This window comes from Zootoca vivipara, chromosome 9, assembly GCF_965207765.1.
Source record: "Zootoca vivipara chromosome 9, rZooViv2.hap1.1, whole genome shotgun sequence".
NCBI classification, from domain to species: domain Eukaryota; kingdom Metazoa; phylum Chordata; class Lepidosauria; order Squamata; family Lacertidae; genus Zootoca; species Zootoca vivipara.
Window position 1 is genome coordinate 16,285,628 of NC_142592.1, and position 18,415 is coordinate 16,304,042.

At 43.2% G+C, this 18,415-nt stretch overlaps 1 protein-coding gene across 9 annotated transcripts in view; it reads left to right on the forward strand.

The window, feature by feature from the left end:
• The window catches only part of CADPS2 (calcium dependent secretion activator 2), a 315,214-nt gene that overhangs the window by 66,548 nt on the left and 230,251 nt on the right, over nt 1-18,415 (forward strand). The window lies entirely within an intron of this gene.

Below are 18,415 nucleotides of genomic sequence, written 5' to 3' on the forward strand. Positions count from 1 at the left end.
CCAGTGGTTCTGAAGCAGCCAGAGGGGGAGGGAGAGACTCAGAGGAGGAGAGAAATCAGAGGGAGGAACAATGGGAAAGCTTGGGGGTGGAGGGATGCAAGCAGATGCTCAGGGATGTTGCAGAGCCAGGGCACCAACCGCTTAGGGAGGAAGCTGAAAGGGCATCACTCCTTCTGGCGCAAGAAGTAAGGAGAGCGCCGCAACGCAGGTCAAGGGGGCGGCGTTTTGGGGTGGCCAGGCTACTTTGCTGGCATAGGAACAGACATACGCCATTGCCGGATTCTGATTCGGGATGAGAGGTCATGTTTTAAGCTGTCTCTACACTGTAAATAAATAGCACAATAAATGTCTTTGAAGGCAAACTGGACTCAGGCGGAGTTACTCTAGAGTAGCCACGACAACCCTCTGACAGTACCTTACCACATTCATCGCTTTGCACCAAAGTTGATCCACCTGAGGGTTAAGCTACTTCATCCTGTCTTCTGCATACTTCTTAACTATCTCAAGTAAACACCCTTTGGAGAAGAGTGGAACATCTTCATTCTGGAAACCTCCACTTGTGTCATTGATCCTACCAGCATAAATTTAGTCATTGTGTCATTGATCCTACCAGCATAAATTTAGTGCATGAGCTAAATAATTTATATTTATATAAATATAAATAGAATATGTCATTTTTTGTGTGGCAAATTGTTTCCTGAACATAGTTCATCATATCCTACATATAACAGAATAATTGACTCAATCAATCGATGGAATAATTAAAGTATATTCATCACATTAATTCATCGCAGGTCATATATGTGTAATGCACAAACAGAGATATCCCTTGATGGGCACCATAGAATCATCACAAGAGATTACAAAGATTAATAAGCATTTTTCAGCTGGGTTAGGCAGCTTTTTCAGTACTACTGAAGACCCCAGCAGATATGACGCATTATTAGCTAGAGTATATATTTTATATACACTAATAGGTTTTATTTTATATATACCAATATATTTTATTTTTAACTAATATATTTTATGTGGGGCTTTTCATGTTTTTAGGAGTATAATAGAGGGCCCTAACTACAGTAGTGCTTATTTTACAGCATCTAAAATATTTGCCAGAGATGATAATTCAGAAATTGGGTATTGAAGAACATTGATCTAGGACATTGGAAATAGGAAATCCGATTTAATTCTGGCTTCTATTTAATTTTTCTGCCTTTCCCTGGATCTTTTCCCATTCTTGCTTTAACATTTTCAAACACATCTCTTATTACCATGAGGTGGAAGCCAAAAGGCTTGCAATCCTAATTATAGACCGCTGAGGGTGGGGAGGTAAATTCCCTCCTGCTTTCAGCCCATATTACAGATGATACCACACTAGAAATGGCATATGAAGAGCTAAAAAAGTCTTCTGCAGAATTCTGAATAGACTTCAAGTCTCAAGCTTTTGTTGTGGTGATATAAAGGAGCATTTCCCCAATGGGAACATTTTATTACAGTCCTTTTGTGATATGTGCCCAGCACTGAGACATGGACTATTTTGGCAAGCTGTAGAATCAATGAACAAACAGACCAACTGAATGTCTGGAGAATATGCTTCCTAATTCTGGTGGCTATTCACTTTGAGACAATTCTACAGAGCAGACCTGCAGCACAATTTTGGTGATGCTCCCAGTACAGTACAAAGTAGACCTTGATCACAAGGCTAATTATCAGCAGAAGAGAGGCTGTGCCTGCAGCGATCATTTAGTTATGCAATAGCTCACTTGAAAGAGAGCAGTACTGTGCCATTGGTAATGCCATTGGTCCTGGCTATTCCAAACAACATCTAGTCAGAATCGATGGGGGGGGGGGGAGTAGAAGAATCGAGTCTGAAATCATACTGACAACAAAAGAGAGAGGAAGAGATCATTCCAGAAGTAGAATCCAAGAGAAGAGAGGCAAGCCTTGAGCCAGTATCAAGAGGGGACGGATTGTATTCTGGAAGAATGAAAACCCTAGTGTGCCAATCAAAATGCACTGGTTACGGTACTCTCTGGTTTCCTGTGTGCCAGAAGAAATGCTTTTCTCCCAAGCACCAGCTTGAGGCTTAGCTCTTCCCTTTTGGGTTTTGATGGCAAACCAGGAAACTGACAACAGAATGCTGTAGAGCCTTTTGAAGCTTTGTTCAGAGTATTTACTGTAGGGAACCAGGCATACTTTCAATGAAAGCGGGGCGGGGGGGGTGGATAGGAGGGGTAGAACTGTATGAGTACAAAGTTGGGTATATATATACGTCTGCTGCAAGGACACTAATGTCTGGGCCCTGTACTGCTGTATGTGATAACTTTAGAAGCAATGTGGTTTCAGGGTTAGTGTTAGACCAAATATTTGCTTAGATTTGAAGCTCACATGGTGAGGCAGTTGCGTTCTTAGCCCAGCTCACATCAAGGGGTTGTTATGAGGGTTAAAGGTAAGTCTGTTCACCACCCTGAGCTCCTTGGAGGAAGTATAGGATAAAAATCTAAATTTTATTATTATGAATAGCTTTTGAAGAGGCTGGCTTTTCTGAGTAGTTAAGATATCTTTATTGTCATTGTCCCCTTGCGGGGACAATGAAATTACTCGGTTGCTACATCCACTCAGATAAAGCATTCCGCATAATCCAAAATTACAAAACCTAATTAAAAACAGTAAATATAATACAAATAAGAAGTAAAATAAGATGACTTCAAAGTCCAGGCTTTCCATTTAAGGCCAAAATCGCTCTAGAGAAGAAACTGTTCCTGAGACGGCTCATTCTTGCCTGCATAGTTCTATATCTCTGTCCCAATGGCAGGAGCTGAAAGAAATGGTGACCAGGGTGCGTTGGATCTCTTGATATGTCTAGTGCTTTTCTATGGCACCTGGTGGTATAGATTTGTTCTAAGGTGGAGAGTGAGCAGCCAATAATGCTCTCTGCTGTTTTAATAATTCTACACAGCCCTGCTCTGTCCTGAGAAGTACAGCTTCCGTACCACACACATAAACCGTACGTGAGCACACTCTGTATGGCACAGTGATAGAAGGCAAGCAGCAGCTTTTGTGGAATATGGTTTTTCCTTAAAATTCCTTAAAATTTTAATTCTTAAAATTAAGGCATGTGTATCATTAACCAAAGCAAGTATATGATTGTCTCCACATTCATAATGCAAGATCTAAAAACAGGAGACCTCTGCACTTTTTCAGGAGCTGCTGATTACTGCCCTTCGTGGTAAAACTGAGTAACTGTAGACTCATGGAAGAACCACCAAGACTGGCCTGACTTCACCCACCCAGAGTGTCCATTGGTTCTTCCTGTTCAGGAAGGAGTATTAAAAATGATCCTTTCCTATTTTAGATGTCATGGACTGGCTGGATGCAGAAGGGTGGTGGGAGGCAGCAGTTAGGGATCCCGCAAGGGAAGAAGGCTCAGAGCCAGGGGATTGGTGGTGGGATGGTGATGAGGGAGAAGACTGGGTGGAGGACAAGCTGAAAGGGCAACAGGGTTTAGTGAGCAGGAAGAGACTGTGGCAGAGAGCAGTCCAAAATCAGAGGCAGAAGTGGAGGCTGCAGAGGAGGCAGGCCAAGAGGCAGAGATGAGGCAGGCTGCTGAAGAAGCCAGGGAAAAGAAAAGTGCCGAGGAGAGTTTGGTTGCGTGCTCGGAAAAAACCCTGGAGAGGAGGGGGCTTAGGCAGCTGTGGGAAGGCAGGAACCCTCAGTCCCTGCAACGGCCTCATTGGGGCAAGACCAACTGGGAAGAGTTGCTGCAATCACTAGGCCTGCACTGTTTTGGTCTTTTTTAAATAAAGTGTTCACTTCACGAACACTGTGTGTGTGTTTTTATTGCTGACCAATGCCTGACTCCAGCTCCTGACATTAGCTGAGCTTTGCTTGATCAAGAAGCTTAGCCTGAGCTCTACTGTGCTTGCCTTTCTGGTCGTTCTTCTTGGTCTTGACTGTTCTTCTGCATTGCCCTTGGGTCCAGACTCCAAATCGCTACCCTGTCCAGTTTGAGTAAATGCCTAAACAACATGCTGCTTTATTTTCCAGCCAATGCAATCCACCCCACTTCCCAGACCACAATTATTATTATTTTTTAAAAAGTCACAGTAGTTATTTGCATACTTGCGACTGAAATGTGTCTGAGAGCACTCTGTTGCAGTGAGCAACACTGAATCTTCAAGAAGCTGAACCCTGTCAAATCATGAACTAATTTTTATGTAAACTTGAGCAGAGCAGTATGTTGAGTGGAGAAACTGCAAAAACAGGACAATGTGTCCATGGCTGAAATCCCATAAAGAAATAATGAGCGGCAAAGTGCTAAATTTATGTAATCAGTGTTCATGATTGCTTGATGAAAACCAATGGAGAGCAAATTTATGCTGTCAAAATGGCCTGCTCTGGTGACTGAGGACCTCTTGACAGTAATCTTGTTTGATATTGGGGGATGGGAGGAGAGAGGGGGTACGAGGGCTCTGTTCAATTTGCATTTTCCACTACGGTGACACACTGAAAGGGCAAACTGGGAAATCAGGATTTTTACAAGCTTGTATTCTCTAAAGAAATAGTTGTAATGCTGTCGGAACAATTGTTCTTATCGTGTTCCCTCTTGAAGGCTGCCTTACGATCTACCTGAGCAGTAAAGAGACTGCTTAACAGCTAAAAGTAGTCTGTAGTTTTGCTGAGGGGTGAGGGGTAATATCTATATCCTTTTTTTTCTTTTCTTTTTTGGAGACATGCCTTAAATAAAACATCATGGCTGAAGAAATTAATTACTCGCTCTACTTGTATGGGATATATTATGGCTGCAACACTTCTGTTTAGTTAGCAATAACTACCTCATTAAGGTTCTGATCTGCCCTTGCTAGCAAAACTTTCCTCTAATTACTCAGTTTATTTATTTTTTTACTTTTAGCAAACGTAAGTTCATTGTCTAGCTCATTGCTTTCAAATGTAAATAGGCCCTTTCTTCTCCTTTATTACCCTATGAGGAATTGTGTTATGGTATGCCTACTGAATATGCATTATTTCGTCTAAATGAAGGAATTTTCCTGCTGTCCTTACATGTCACCTATCTTGCTGGCCCATGTGCAAGGAATTCCTGCTTTCTCAATGTGTTCCCCACAGGCCTGAAGGGGGCAGGGAGGGTGGGAGGGCAAGCACATCAAACATTTAGGCCCTAGTGCCCATTTCTTCATCCTGATGTGGATGCGAAATCTTCACAAAAGCATTATGGGTGAGGTACAAAGTCCGGACGAGTGGAAGACCAGCTAATCTTTCTCCTTTCCTGAACAGGCAGAAGAACCTTTACTGTGTTTACATAATCCAAAGAGTGATTGGGGCTGGCAGTTTCCTAAAAGTGGGGGGGGGGAGTATCAGAAACAAGGTTGTAGTAGTATTCAATAGTTGTTGTCTTCTATATGTCTGAATTGGTTGTGATTCCTCTGATACTGAACAGGATAATAGCTACAGCTGTTGGTCACCAATAGGGCTGGGCGATACTGTAACTGCTTTTCAACATGGTGATATTTCAGCTGCTAAATATAGGGTTGCCATTTTTCAAAAAGTAAAACCACTGCCTTCTGGAAATTCCCCCCCAGATGTCACTTCCGCCTTTGAAATCCTAGTAACCTCTGGGAAATCTCAGACATATGGCAGCCCTACTAAATACCGCAATATGCTGATAATATCACAAGGCATGGAATTTATCGTGGCTGCTTCTTCCCACTTGGGGGGAGCTCCTATTTAACTAAAAAAGATAAAGGTAAAGGACCCCTGACAGTTAGGTTCAGTCATGAACAACTCTGGGGTTGCAGCGCTCATCTCGCTTTTACTGGCCGAGGAAGCCGACGTTTGCCCGCAGACAGTTTTTCCGGGTCAGATGGCAAGTATGACTAAGCCAGGTGGCAAGTATGGCAAAGCCAGAGCAGCGCACGGAAATGCCATTTACCTTCCCGCCGGAACGGTACCTAGTTATCTACTTACACTTTGATGTGCTTTCGAACTGCTAGCTTGGCAGGAGCTGGGACTGAGCAACGGGAACTCAGAGTGTCGTGGGGATTCGAACTGCCGACCTTCCGATTGGCAAGCCCTAGGCTCAGTGGTTTAGACCACAGCGCCACCTGTGTCCCTATTTGACTACCTGTAGTCAAATGGCCCAAGCTTATCACAAGGAATGGGGAGCAGGTCTACTTCTCAATCTTTTCTGGCTTACAAAAGTATTTAGGTTTATTTCCCCAAGGTGTCTAGAATAAAACAAATAAGGGCTGTCTTCTAACCCATTAAATCATATCTCTGTCTTTTAGATCTGCATTTAAACAGAAAACTGGATCCCCCCACCCCGGCTGTGCACAATAATAACCCTTTAAAAACACCCAGAAACTATTCAAAATACATTCTCCCTCCAAGCTCCTACGGTATTTACACCTGGCAATACAGAATGCCGAAGCCACACTTGTCACATAGATCTTTTAGTAAATACAACCTTGGTGGAACAAAGAAGTAAGCCATCCATTCTAATGGCTCCTGAAAGCTCAACTAACAAAACCTGGATGACTTTTTTTGAGAGAGAGCGAGTGAGAGCAAAGCGATGTTTATTTCCAAGCCACTTTTCATCCTGTGGGCTTTCTAAGCAGATGCTGGCAGAAGGTTAATTTTTTAAGCATTCCCTCCTTCCCTGTTGCTTCATCTCTCCAAGTTGGAAAGGAACAAGCCCTCTTTTATTTGTATATCGTAAAGGCTGCAAGACTTTCACATTTTGCCTATTCCTAGTTTTGCTCAATGAAGGTAATGTCCCTAATGCAAATTAGTCAACAGGCTGGTACTTAACCAGCCAGGTGTATGTAGGTAACTCTTATTAATGAGTAAGTATTGGGAATTACACATGGAATAGAGAAGGTAGAATTGCGGGGGGGGGGGGGCGGCATAAGGAGCCTCAGTATTGCAGCAGAAAAGCTGTGGTCTTCTTCCTTTTATCCATTATTTATAATGCCATTATATCATGCTAAATTTCAATTTTATTTTCTCCTGTATGCATTTTAAGTACAATCGTGAATGTAGTTAAAATGCTTCTTCTTCTCCTGGGCTTGCTTTAGAATTCTGTGACTTCTATCTATTTCATGCAGATGCACACGTTTTTACTATAAGCCCTGGATATAGACAATAACAGAGATAGCAAAAAAAAAAAAGTTATTAAAATTGGGCCACAGTACCCTGTAGACATCTTTGCATGTATGTAGTAGAAGCTTTGATGCGCTTATTATTTTTATTGCTGTAACAGTTTGTTTTGAAAATGGTTACCAGGAGCTAACATCACTACCATTTCTGGCTGAACATTTTTGTATGCTTGTATCTTTATTGGTTTGTTTTAAAACTGTTAGGAGCAACACTCAGGACCAGCCACTCATTACAGCATAATATTTAAAGTTCTAAGAATCCCTAGATTTTTTAAAAATTCTATTTTTGAGGCAACTGCTAGAGACATAATGGTATTCTTACATTAACTTCTTGATTCCCCACCCCCCAAGTTTCCTTGTATTCATTTATACGGAACAGCCACTTCTCTGGATATTCCTGAATGATATCATGTCGCAGAGCATTAGACTGAAACAATTTCACTCAGTATATGACGTTTAGAAGGCATCTGAAGGCAACCCTGTTTAGGGAAGTTTTTAACGTTTGATGTTTTATCGTGTTTTTAATATTCTGTTGGCAGCTGCCCAGAGTGGCTGGGGAAACCCAGCCAGATGGGAGGGGTATAAATAATAAATTATTATTATTATTATTATTATTAGTAGTAGTAGTAGTAATAGTTACAACAGTTAGGGCTCTAGGACTTACCTGTTCATTAAATCAGTGTTGGTATTCAGCCTGAAAATTTCTGGAAAAGTACCAGGAGAAGCTCTAATAACTAGTAATACGTAGAACTGGCCGATATGTGCTTTTCAACATTTTGATATGTCACCAGCTAAACATTGCAATATACCAATATAATGTCACTCACCGAAGGCACACTTCTGTGCATGCGCGAGCTGCGCAGATCGCATCTGCGCATCTGACGCCGCGGAACCCGGATGTAAAAACTTCCGGGTCCGCGGTGGTCAATCGCCGAGGTAGGCATAAACCGAGGTTTGACTGTATCACGAAATGGAGTTCAAACCTGTTTTGGACAATATACAGTGGTACCTCGGTGTACAAACACAATTGGTTCCGGAAGTCTGTACTTAACCTGAAGCGTACTTAACCTGAAGTGAACTTTCCCATTGAAAGTAATGGAAAGTGGATTAATCCGTTCCAGACAGGTCCACGGAGTACTTAAACTGAAAATACTCAAACCGAGGCATACTTAAACCAAGATATGACTGTATAAATATATCTCCCAGCCCTAGTTATCAGCATTATATATTGTGGGAGGTGCTGTGGCCTAAACTAATGAGCCTCTTGAGCTTGCCGATCAGAAGGTCAGCAGTTTGAATCTGTGTGATGGAGTGAGCTCCCATTGCTCTGCCCCAGCTCCTGCCAACCTAGCAGCTCGAAAACGCGCCAGTGCAATAGCGGGAAGGTAAACGGCACTCTGGCTTTCATCATGGTGTTCCGTTGTGCCAGAAGCGGTTTAGTCATGCTGGCCACATGTCCTGGAAAGCTGTCTGTGGACAAACGCCGGCTCCCTCGGCCTGAAAGTGAGATGAGCGCAGCAACCCCATAGTCATCCAGGGGTCCTTTACCTTTACCTTTTAAATGTATGCATTGCAAGAGCTAAATGCTTGACACCAAGATGCCTGTACCTGAAAGAATCATGCCCTCGTTCTGCTTGTGGGCTTCCCAAGAGCAACTGGTTGGCAACTGTGACAAAAAGGATGCTGGACTAGATGGGCATTTTAACCTGCTCCACCAGGGCCAAATGCCAAGATGGTGTAAATATCTTTGGAAAATAGCATCCAGAAACTCTTTGCAAAAATGTGTAGATTGGGGTAAATTGCATACTAACTTGTGTGTATTTATGGTGCTGGAGGAGACTCTCGAGAGTCTCATGGACTGCAAGAAGATTAAACCTATCCATTGTGAAGGAAATCAGCCCTGAGTGCTCACTGGAAGGACAGATCGTGAAGCTGAGGCTCCAATACTTTGGCCACCTCATGAGAAGAGAAGACTCCCTGGAAAAGACCCTGATGTTGGGAAAGATGGAGGGCACTAGGAGAAGGGGACGACAGAGAACGAGATGATTGGACAGTGTTCTCGAAGCTACCAACATGAGTTTGACCAAACTGCGGGAGGCAGTGGAAGACAGGAGTGCCTGGCGTGCTCTGGTCCATGGGGTCACGAAGAGTCGGACACGACTAAACGACTAAACAACAACAATTTAGAAGAAATTCACACTAAGGTGTGTGTATAAAATTTTACTGGGGGCTTTTAAGAAAACCACACTGCGATGTGGAATTGTGAACTGCACTTCAGAATGGAAAATTGAGAAATGGAGAGAAGCCTAAATTGACAGATTCATTCATCCCTATTGCAGGTTTAGATTTCTGATCTTTGGCTGTGCATAAACAGTGGCAGGGGATTGCTTTTGTGTGCTCTTTGCGCTCCAGCTGCTGCCACTGGTAATGGGATTCCCATACAAGTTCAGGCCTTTAAATCTCGTGCAGTCTCGAGCGCCGATTCCCTTGCGCCGAGGCTAGCACAAATTCAAATCCTCTAAAAGGTTGATCTTTTAAAATTGGATTATTGAATTAAGGGCAATGATCGGTGCTGAAAGCCTAGCATAATTATGTGTGGCTTGCCGAGGACATGCTACAGCAGCCAGCCAGGGGAAAGGAGGGGGGTGGGATTTAGAGGACCAAATTCATGATTTTGCAGAATAGTATATTTTAGTTATAAATTTGCTAATACGTAAGTCATCAACGTTTAATTAATCTACCCATTAGCTGGTCATGTGTTGAAAATGAGCAGTTTATTACAGCAGTTGCGTATTTCAGGCTGAAATATCAACTGCATTCAAAATTATGCTTTTGAGAATACATCTTAATAGGCCACTTGGTGGCCCATTAGTGTAACATTGTTGTTTTTCTGTATCCTGTGCCAGATGAATTAAGTATAATTCGTTTCTCTACTGCAAAAACTTACCTAATTTTCCAGAGCGCTATGATTGAAATCTCATTTCTCTTGGTAACAGTGATAAAAGAATGTAGAGCCTGCTGAAATATCTTATCAGGCTTCATTCGGCTGCTTTTAGGGTGGGGAATTGTCTGTAGAATTCTAAATGCACCACAGTGAACTTGGATAGGCTATGAGCTATGGCTCATATCTTCTGACACAATTCAAGTATGAAAATGCCCCCTAAGCTCTTTATTCTATGCAGTGTAATGAAACCACTTATGGGCCTCTTAAGAAAGCTTAATGGAGATGTTTATTATATAGTCCAGCTCAAATTATTGCTGTTGAAGGTAGCCTAGTTCCGTCTTTTATAAAATGGAAGGAATAGGAAGATCCTGGGTGTAGCTGGTGAGGAAACATCAAGTTTATATGCATGTCCACCTAGCTGGAAATCTGACACTCACTCGACTAGCACATAAAATTCTGGATATTTCCCAGTATAAGATAAGCCTCCTCAGAGCTCAGATATGTCAGTCATTTGCCTTCATATCAATATGGAGGAAACGTGACTCTTGATTTCTGGAAAACATGTTTGAATTCATTTTTCAGGGCCAATCTGACTGTTTCACTTTGGTACTGGGTGCGGTGCAGAAGACTTTGACGCAGGCTGATGTTGGTTGTTGCGGGATTATTATGATCTGCGCAGGACCTTCCAGTTATTTGATATACTTTTGAGGCCCTGAGATTCCAAACAGCGTTCGCTAAAAGCAAAGTATCTTGGCGGTTAGCAATGTTGAATTTGGCATTGGCTGTTTGTGTGTGTGTGGAGAGAAACCTGCCAAAGCAACCTGGTTTTACAGATGAAGAGAAACATAGTCTGTACTATAAGGAATACTTCATACCGACTGCAGCTTGTTTTGCTGGACCTTTTGGGATTTACTTTGCCCCCCCCCCCCAAAAAAAACAATTGGCATTTTTATATTTAAACCTGGATAGCTCAGTTGGTTAGAGCACGGTGCTCATAATGCCAAGGTTGCAGGTTCGATCCCTGTATGGGACAGCTACTCTACAATTCTATTATTTGATGTGGCTGAAAAGCAAGGCCTTAATGTTTTGCACATGCAAGACTGCCCCTAACATTTAGCAAGCCCCCCCAGTCTTAGGAACTTTGGCAGCCATGCAGCAAAACTTGTAAAGAAATGTTTGGGGGATCTCAGAGTCTCCTCCTCTCTCACAAGCAGAAACTAGGATGGAAAACATCGAGTAGCTGGCAAGAGAAGAAGTGCTGCCTCGGTAGAGATTCAATTTAAGAGAAGGCTAAAAGGTGATACTGGAAGAATGCTCTTTAATCTGAGACATGACTTGAGAACATATGAAAGAGTAGCTGCTGGCACAGAGCAAAGGCCCAGTATCCTGGTCTCACAGCAGCAGAGGTGTTGCCTATGAGAAGACTGCAAGCAGGAGTTCAGCACAACAGTACTATTGATGTCCAGCAGCTGGTATTCAGGGGCACCCTGAACTTGGAAGTATGACAGGGACATTGTGACTAGCAGCCATCAATAGCCTTGTTCTTCATTAATCTGCCTAACCCCATTTAATCCCATCCAAATTGGAGGCCATGTCTGCATCTGAATTCTAGAGTTTAACTGTGCAAAGAAGTACCGTCCGCCGTGAATGGTCCAGTGTTCACGATGATCACAGAGTTGCCAGTTGTCATTCGGTGTGGCAGGTGAAGGGAAGGCCGCAAGAATGACGCAAGAGACTGGTATAGGGATGAATTAGGCCACAACTGTTGTGATTACAGGAAAGAGTACGCTTGGCTGAGGCATTGGGCGTAGGGCTGCCTTATTTCAAAATGTGAAAATCCAGACACAAAAGCTTTTTGCCAAAATCTACACTTCTGACATGGGTTGTCATACATCTGGATTTTCCTGAACATTTCAGTGATTTCCGCCTGGATGCTGTTTATGAAGGCTGAATCCCAGCTAAGCCTGGCAAATTTCAGACGTATGGCAGCCCTAATTGGGCATGTGTCCCACATTAGGCAGTCCAGATTGTGATAGGAACCTGGTGGGGTTGAACTTGTGCCCCCAACATGGACTGGGTGTCACAACTCCACACAGGTCACCATTGGGAGAGGTTTTTTGGCCCATTAGTGAACTCCCAGACAGAGTCACCCCTCCTGGACCCCTGTAACGGGGTAGGTAAACCAACCCACGGATGATTAAGTCCAGTCAGAGGCTATTATGGGGTGCGGCTCTTATCTCACTTCAGGCCGAGGGAGCTGGTGTTTGTCTGCAGACAGTTTTTCCGGGTCATGTGGCCAGCAGGACTAAACTGCTTTTGGTGCAATGGAACATTGTGATGGAAGCCGGAGTGCACGGAAACACCATTTACCTTCCCGCTGCAGCGGTACCTATTTATCTACTTGCACTGGTGTGCTTTCGAACTGCTAGGTTGGCAGGAGCTGGGACAGACCAATGGGAGCTCACCCCGCGATGTGGATTCGAACTGCCAACATTCTGATTAGCAAGCCCAAGTGGCTTAGTGGTTTAGACCACAGCGCTACCCGTGTCCCTGATACCTCTGTGACTAAGGATCCAGCCCAATGCCTTATTCGCTGTGAAGAAGTCTTGTCCCATCATGACAAGTCCAGCATTCACCGTGATCACAGGGTAGCAATTCCCAAGCGGAATGCTGGAATTTACTCTGCTACTCCAGAGTAAAGCCTACAACACCATATTTCAAAAAGTGAAAATCTGGACACAAAAATGGTTGAGCTTCAAAAAAACAAAAACAAAAAAGGTTGAAGTTTTGGAGCTCTTTTTAATGAAATTTGCTTTTCAATGGGTTGCCATACACCCGGATTTCCCCAGACGTTTCAGTGATTTATGCCCGGATACTGTTTTTGGATTCTGGATGTACAGTATTGCAACCCTAGGAAAGCAAACCACTGTACCAGGAGAAAATGGTTTCCATGTTTTGGGGAAGTAAGTCAATCAAATAATTTAGCCATAAAGGAGGAGGTCCAAATCAATAACCAATTGTAGCCCCTGATTTGCAGGTTAATAAATATTGTCCTTTTTTTAAAAAAAAGATGTTCCATTTCTCTCTCCCCTCCCCAACAGAGATCTTTGCACCATATTTAGTTGTCATTTGGTGCTCTGTGGTCTCTCTGTTTCGTGGAGCGTAAGGCTATGCCCTACCTAAAGTATCAGAAACCATATGACTCTGAATGTCAGTTGCTGGGGGATAAAGGTGGGGAAATTGCCACATGTCCTGTTTTCTACTTCTCAAAGGTATTTGGTTGGCCACTTTGAGAATAGGATGCTTGTCCAGAGGAGGCCTTTGGTTAGAGCTCTTACATTCTTATGTAAATCCACAAGAGAAAATAAACATATAATGAATGAGACCAAATTTGACTGAATAGGAAACAGGTTCTCATTAGAAAGAAGCCTCCGAAAGAATCTTTTCAGTGCCTGTAAAATACTAGACCACTAAATATTTGATATTTTTTCTGAAAGTCAATGGCTCTAAAGGGAGAAATTACTATGACTAATCTGCCTCAGAGTTACTGTTAAAGCTATGTGAACCTTGACACCTAATTGGGATGCAGAAAAATAGTCTAATTTATAAAAGTTTCCATTTTGCATACTAAAATCTGAAGGGATTAAATTGTGGCCCAAATGTTCGTTAATCTTTCTGTTGAAGCGTTGCTGTCTGAAGTGCAGCTGGGTGATTACTAAATTTAAATGAATTTAATATTCAGAATGCATTCTGAAAAGCCATTATGCAAGTTATAACTTTCCAGCCATCATTCTGAATCAATCAACTTTGCACAGAATGAAAGAAAATGTTTTGTTACTTTTCAAAAGAGGAAAGTTCCTCGTTTTAAAAGAGAAGCTGGGAAGGAGGTGCAATCTTCTGAAGCATTATTTTCCGTTTAAAAGTTGTATTATGTCCATTAGAAGTAATGCTTTAGGCTGAAGATGGAAAGAAAGAGGCAGACACCAGCCTTAGAGTACAAATTGTCCACAGCTTTATTTAATTTCTACAGTCAATAAATGGATTAACATGTAATAAAGAAGAGAGGGTAGTAAGGGGCCCTGGATCCGAAACTCAAACTTAATCTCTTAGGACAGGTGTGGAGAACTTTGGGCTTTCCAAATGTCACTAAACTACAACTCCCATCAGCCCCAGCAAGCGTGGCTAATAGCCAGAGATGATGAGAGTTGTAGTATACAACCCTGGGAAAACCCTGATAGATTGGGTAGGTTGCACTTCCTGCCCAGCCTGAAATGGAAGTGAAGCCATAAAGGACAAGCCATAAACGACAGGTAGGCCTCTTCTAAATCACCACCACTACCACTCAGATCTTGTGGTATGGAGAAAGTAGGTTTTCTCCTTTTCTGGTGACATCAGAACTTGGGGACATCCTGTGGAGATGATTCAGTACAAACAAAAGAAATTACTACTTTGCACAGTGTGTCACTGGGCAGTGGAATTTGTTCCCACGAGAGGCTGTGATGGCCGCCATCTTGGATGTCTTTAAAAAGGGATTGAGCAAATGCAGGGAAGATAAGGCCATCATTGGCTACTAACTCTGATGGATACGTGTCATGGAATACTACTCAGTATTGAACCAGAGTAGATTCCAATGTATAGTTAGCAAAGTAAAAACTTAAACATGTTGCAGGATTCCCAAAAATAGACCAGAGGCAATTGGTATTTCATCCAGCAGAGCTTTACTGTTACTGAAGGCAAATGAGCAGAATGGTCACAAATCCAATACATTCAGGATTGGCACTGTCCACAAGAAATCCAGCTGCAGCAGACTTAACGTAAACTTACAATAACTTATAATAAGTCTAAACCTTAACACTAAGCATACTATGTAGAGAACACCACGCCAGAAGGGAAAGAGAGAGCGAAACCCAGGCTCCTTCTGGCCTTACTACCGTATTATAGTCAGCATGACCTTGACAGATACAGTGGTACCTCGGTTTAAGTACTTAATTGGTTCTAGAAGTCTGTACTTAACCTGAAGCGTACTTAACCTGAAGTGAACTTTCCCATTGAAAGTAATGGAAAGTGGATTAATCCGTTCCAGACGGGTCCGCTGAGTACTCAACCTGAAGCGTACTTAACCCGAAGTATGAGTGTAATTGGTTCCGGAAGTCCGTACTTAACCTGAAGCGTACTTAACCTGAAGCGAACTTTCCCATTGAAAGTAATGCAAAGTGGATTAATCCGTTCCAGACAGGTCCGCGGAATACTTAAACTGAAAGTACTCAAACCAAAGCATACTTAAACCGAGGTATGACTGTAGAGATAACAGAACCAGTTGAAACCAACTGCATGAAGCTTCTCTGAAGGAATAACCCAAATATAATGGACCTTCTGCTTGTTTCTTTCACACAGAGAAGCTTCCAGAACCCTCTTGATTTAAGTAGAATAGGAAAGACCTCTACACATCAGATCAATACTTTCTGTAATGCAAACTGACGATAAATTCCTCCTCCACTGTGAGAATAGGAAGCTGGGCTAGATGGGCCAGTGGCCCGATCCAGCAGGTTCTTCTCATGGGAGACTGGGCAATTTCATTTCAGTAGCTCTCAAGTCACTCGATCTTCTTGTAACGGCCAGAAGGCCCACATCTCCCAGGAAGCATCCTTAGGACATATGCCTTGGCTAGAGGCCAGAGCCATCACTTTCTGTCCCATAGCTCTCCCCTCACCACAGGCATTGCTGTGGATTTAAGGTGAGGTTTGTGTGTTCATGATACCCTTTGCCATAACAAAAACGACTGAAGCGTCCAAATTAACGTGTGTGCTTTGTTTTTACTGGTGCATTTACTTCTTTGATAGTTTTATCACATTTAATTCATATATTTATTACAGCCATTGAAAGAAAACTACACTTGATCTGTAACACAAATAACAGCTGCCATGAACTGGCAAGGACAACAGGGAGGAGACAGAGGATGCTGGCTAAGGAGGTTGCCGGGACTGGGACAGGAGAGGGTGGTGTAGGAAGTACTCAGAGGGCGACAGGGGATGGGGGCCAGTGCTCAGGAACCAGACCAGCAGGGACCCAGGGCCAGAGGGGCCCCGTCTCCCTGAACGCGGTGGGCTCTGAGGTGTAGAGAGCAGCAGGAGGGGTGCTTCAGGAGGCAGAGACAAAGGCCCACAGCTCAGCTCCCTAGCTGGCCAGGTGGGGCTCGCTAGCTCTGGGAGGAGGGGTGTGATTTCTCAGCTGGTGGAGGCTCGGAACAGGTGAGGGTCACCTGCCTCATCAAAGCCAGGTGCTGCAATCAGCATGGAAAGTGCAAAAGGGAGGCAGAGGTGGGGTGCTGTGTTGGCTCAAATGCCCATGTTGAGGGGCCTCCGCTTGGATGCTCCGGGATCTTTGTGGGACTGTGCTTTGGTTTGGACTTTGGACACCTGGCTGGACCCTGGACTGGGGACTTGACATACCGACTTGCCGCCAGGTAGACCAGGGGTTCAGAACAATAGCTTGGGTAGTGTCAGATTTTGTTGCAGGGTGACTTCTGAAGTTCTAACGACGTGACCCCACATACATGGGTTCTAAGTTTCGGGGAACCATGCAGTTTTATGTTCAAGGCTGCAGAAGATGACATAGCAGCAGAATTACCCAGTTTGCTAAAGCTTTTTGCATCTACTGGAGATTTTGCATTACCCTGACTTGTTTTCAGGTGCATTTCCTGTGTTGACACTAGACACCCTTTTAGCATTTAGATGAAATGTTTGTTGGACTTTGAGGGGGGAGGGTTGTATGTCAGTGGCAGAGCATTTAGAACGTTCTGGGTTCAGCTCCTGGCATCTTTAGCTAGGGCTGAGAGAGACTTGTTTGAGTAAGGAAGCTTTCTACATATGTTCTTAGCTTCTGTTCTCTTTGACCAATCTGGGACATGTACGGTATATAGCTGCAGTTCATAGGGTGGAAAAATCCAAGGCAGCTTGCAAGCAGAGATTTGGAGGAGTGGTAGAACCTCATGATAGGAAAACAGAGGGTTAATGCACCAAGAAGCCTAAAACTTAATGTAAAGGCATACTGCACTACTTCCCTTTTATTGTCTTATTTTGCATCCTTTTCTGATGCAAAGAGGATTCAAAATGTGGAGGTTATATTTGGCTGCCAACATTACTCAGTTCAGTCTTCCCAATAAAGTCCCAAATCCATCTGCAAGTGAAAGAGATCAAGGCAGTTGGGAAATGCTTAATGCTAATTCAGTGGTGTGGTCTTCTTACTCATAACTTCTCTGTAATACCTGCCAACGTTTTTAAAGCTGTAAACCAAGAATGAAACCAAGATAGGACAGTTGTTTGCTCCGCATTCCTAGGTGTTAATTATTCTGGCTGGTCAGCAATATTGGAGAGGAATGCATAGAACAGCATATACCTTAGATCTGTGTTGAGTTCCTCCGCAGCAAATAGAGGATGAGCACATCTTCCATTGCTCACTCCAATTAATTTAGGATTATCCAGGGGAAAAAACAGAGAAACCTGGAAAACTCTGTAAGCAAATCCAAAATATGAGGTGGAGGAGAATTTGGGGGCTCGTGCAGCTTGCCTCAGTTCTGAGATGGGCTTTAGTTAACTCCCTGAGGTTTGTTTCCAAGCCTGATTTGGGGTAATTTCACCAGCACTTCTCATAGCAAGCGATGTAGTTTTATTTATTTATTTATTTATTTATTTATTTATTTATTTATTTTTATTTCTGTATTGCGGGGGAGGGGTTTGGCTTTGGAGCCTAAATTTGAAATGGTGACTACTGGGGACAGAAATGGCTCAAATATCATTGGTGTTTCAGACAGAACATTGAAATGGTGCTCGCCTGATAAAAATAGAATGGATCATGCCTGAGGTGTAACTTGCCTTTCCCAGTGGTAGAGTTGACTCCCAAGAGTGGCGTGTAGGATTGGAGTCTACCTGGTGCCCCACAAGAGTATTGCAAAGATTTACTGCTTGTGATTGGCTTAAAGTTTCCTTTGACCGTGTAGAACAGGCATCCCCAAACTTCGACCCTCTAGATGTTTTGGACTACAATTCCCATCTTCCCCGACCACTGGTCCTGTTAGCTAGGGATCATGGGAGTTGTAGGCCAAAACATCTGGAGGGTCGCAGTTTGGGGATGCCTGGTGCAGAAAATTGGTTAAAGGATTTTTGAAAGGAAGTGCTCCATGTCTCAAGTATGGTATAATGTGTGGCAGTGGTAAAAAAAGGTAAAGGACTCCTGGATGGTTTGGTCCAGCCCAATTTGATTGTGGGGTGCAGCACTCAATTTTGCTTTTAGGCTGAAGGAGCTG